The sequence below is a fragment of the Bos javanicus genome, chromosome 5, assembly GCF_032452875.1.
Source record: "Bos javanicus breed banteng chromosome 5, ARS-OSU_banteng_1.0, whole genome shotgun sequence".
Classification (NCBI taxonomy): Eukaryota; Metazoa; Chordata; class Mammalia; order Artiodactyla; family Bovidae; genus Bos; species Bos javanicus.
Window position 1 is genome coordinate 45,971,101 of NC_083872.1, and position 3,436 is coordinate 45,974,536.

General features: G+C 45.8%; 1 pseudogene; it reads right to left on the reverse strand.

Annotated features, from left to right (window-relative positions):
* Positions 1-1,346: 1,346 nt before the first annotated feature.
* On the reverse strand, positions 1,347-2,740 carry LOC133248838 (small ribosomal subunit protein uS5-like; annotated as a pseudogene).
* Between the last annotated feature and the right edge of the window lie 696 nt (positions 2,741-3,436).

Genomic DNA, 3,436 nt, shown 5'->3' on the forward strand with positions numbered 1-3,436 from the left:
AATAATTATGGAGTTATGTTTATTTAGTCTCAATAAACACATCGATATCCTAAATCTTGTGGCTTTGTGACTTTTTTCCCCGTTAATGTTTTCACTACCATCATCACCATCATGATCATCATGTAATCATTCCTATTTGCTAAATGGGTCCGAAAACTGTATAAATGATTTTATTCCTGACTCTAAGCAAATGAGGTGCTATTAGTATTATCCCCTTTTACTGGTGAGAAAACTGAATCAGAAACATGTTTAAAATATTGTGTCACTTTGAGTAGTTGGACCTTTTAAAGCTAGGTCTATCTGATTTCTAGGGGATCTTCTGTATTACTCATATAGATTTATTGTGTTGATTCAGCATGTGATTCTGAAAGTTAAAAGGTAAGAAATTTAAAAGAATTCATCTGCATCATTAGCAGTTTGTGGATAAAAGAAAAGAATGATGCTGGAGGAGAAATACATATTGCCTCTGTTGCTATAGATGAACTGCTTTTAGTTCTAGGTAGAGCCTGTTAGGCAGGGCATCCTCCAGTTCGCCCGTGAGTCAGGAAGGAAAGTGGAAGCTGATTGAGTTTGGGGAGTCTCATCTGCTAGTGGAGTTTAGCCCTGATAGAGAAGTCTTGTGAGTGGAAGATGACACACACATGAGGGCAAAACTGGACATTGTCAAGATCTGTGCAGCAGTACAGAGAAGAGAGAAGAGATTAAAGTTGGACTAGTTCTGTCTAGAAGAATGGACAAACAACACCAGCACTGAAGCTTGTGTAGGTCTCTCCATAGAAGGTGGAAGTCGGTGGTCAGCAGTCTAAAATGCTTTCCTGTCCAAAAAACCAGGAACTATTTTACAGGGCACTCACCAATTGTTTGCCAAGCTCCTGAAGGATGAGGTCAAGACTGATGATGATTAATATATAGAGCACAAAGAAGTGGTTACCTGTGGGGAGAAGGGCAATGTTCAGGCAAATAAGATGTACAAACTATTAGGTATAAAATAAGCTACAAGGATATATTGTACAGCATGGGAAACAGTGAATATTTTATAACTATAAATGAAGTATGCTGCTGCTGCTAAGTCACGTCAGTCGTGTCCGACTCTGTGCTACCCCACAGATGGCAGCCCTGCCATCCTCCTCTGTCCCTGGGATTTTCCAGGCAAGAATACTAGATTGGGTTGCTATTTCCTTCTCCAATGCATGAAAGTGAAAAGTGAAAGTGAAGCCACTCAGTTGTGTCCAACTCTTCCCGACCCCATGGATTGTACCCAACCAGGCTCCTCCGTCCATGGGATTCTCCAGGCAAGAGTATTGGAGTGGGTAGCCATTGCCTTCTCCGATAAATGAAGTATAATCTTTATTTTTTTTTCTGGTTTCATTCACTTTATTATTCTCTTTATAAAATTATGTGGTGGCTACATCTGGGGCCTGGGTCCTCTGCATGGAGACACTGGTGTGGGTCTTCACAAGATGGTCAGTGAATTCCTGATATGGAGACTTGGTGAACACTGTCTCTTTCCAGAGGTCAGGGGTGAGGTAACTGTAGGTCTTGAAAATGGCATCAAAAGTGGCCTTGGCGAAGTTGCGAGGGTGGCAGTGCAGCCCCTGGCAGAAGTGTAGCAGTCATCGATGGCGGCCGTCATCAGCAGCTTCTTGGGCACAGGGGTGGAGACGACGCCAGTGCCTCTGGGGGCAGGGATGAGGAGCACCAGCACGGAGCCACAGCGGCTAGTCACGTTGCAAGGAACCATGTGGGGCTTTCCGATCTTGTTCCCCCAGTAGCCTCTTCACACGAGGACAATGGACAGCTTGGCCAGGATGATGGCCCCACGGATGGCAGTGGCTACTTCCTTAGAATACCCAGCTGACATGTCTGTTATAATCCCGGATAGCAACAAATGCCTTGAACCTGGTCCGCTGGCCAGCAAGGGTCTGCTTTTGCATAGGCATAATCTTCAAAACCTCATCCTTGAGGGATGTGCCCAGGAAAAAGTCAATAATCTCAGACTCCTTGATGGGCAGAGAGAAAAGATAGATCTCCTCCAGGGACTTGATCTTCATGCCCTTGACCAGGAGGCCCAGCTTGGTAACTGGGAGCCACTCCTGTCCTCGGCCTTGCCTCCACGAAATCCGCGGCCTCTGACCCGGCCCCGACCCCGGCCAGGACCCCTGCCTCGGACGCCACTGCCTAAGCCTCCGTGGAAGCCACTGCAGCCTCCCATTCCAGGGCCCCCGGAGCTTGCGGGTCCTCCCACAGGACCGGCGTCATCTACCAGTTGGTGTTTTCATGAAGAAGCAGCAAAGTATAACCTTTAAAAATCATGAATCACTATATCATACACCTGTAACTTATATAATGTTGTACAGCAACTATCAGTTCAGTTCAGTTGCTCAGTCCTGTCCGACTCTTTGCGACCCCATGAATCGCAGCACGCCAGGCCTCCCTGTCCATCACCAAACTCATGTTCACCCAAACTTGGAGTCCATCAAGTTGGTGATGCCATCCAACCATCTCATCCTCTGTCGTCCCCTTCTCCTCCTGCCCCTAATCCCTCCCAGCATCAGAATCTTTTCAAATGAGTCAACTCTTCGCATCAGGTGGTCAAAGTATTGGGGTTTCAGTTTCAACATCAGTCCTTCCAATGAATACCCAGGACTGATCTCCTTTAGGATGGACTGGTTGGACCTCCTTGCAGTCCAAGGGACTCATAAGAGTCTTCTCCAACACCACAGTTCAAAATCATCAATTCTTCTGTGCTCAGATTTCTTTATAGTCCAACTCTCACATCCATACATGACCACTGGAAAAACCATAGCCTTGACTAGGTGGACCTTTGTTGGCAAAGTAATGTCTCTGTTTTTAATATGCTGTCTAGGGACGGGGAGCCTGGTGGTGTGCTATCTACGGGGTCTCACAGAGTCGGACAAAACTGAAATGACTTAGAAGCAGCAGGTTGGTCATAACTTTCCTTCCAAGGAGTGTCTTTTAATTTCATGGCTGCAATCACCATCTGCAGTGATTTTGGAGCCCAGAAAAATAGTCAGCACTGTTTCTACTGTTTCCCCATCTATTTGCCATGAAGTGATGGGACCAGATGCCATGATCTTAGTTTGCTGAATGTTGAGCTTTAAGCCAACTTTTTCACTCTCCTCTTTCACTTTCATCAACAGGCGTTTTAGTTCCTCTTCACTTTCTGCCATAAGGGTGGTGTCATCTGCATATCTGAGGTTATTGATATTTCTCTTGGCAATCTTGATTCCAGCTTGTGCTTCATCCAGCCCAACATTACTCTGCATAGAAGTCAAATAAGCAAGGTGACAATACACAGCCTTGACGTACTCCTTTTCCTATTTGGAACCAGTCTGTTGTTCCATGTCCAGTTCTAACTGTTGCTTCCTGACCTGCATATAGGTTTCTCAAGAGGCAGGTCAGGTGGCCTGGTATT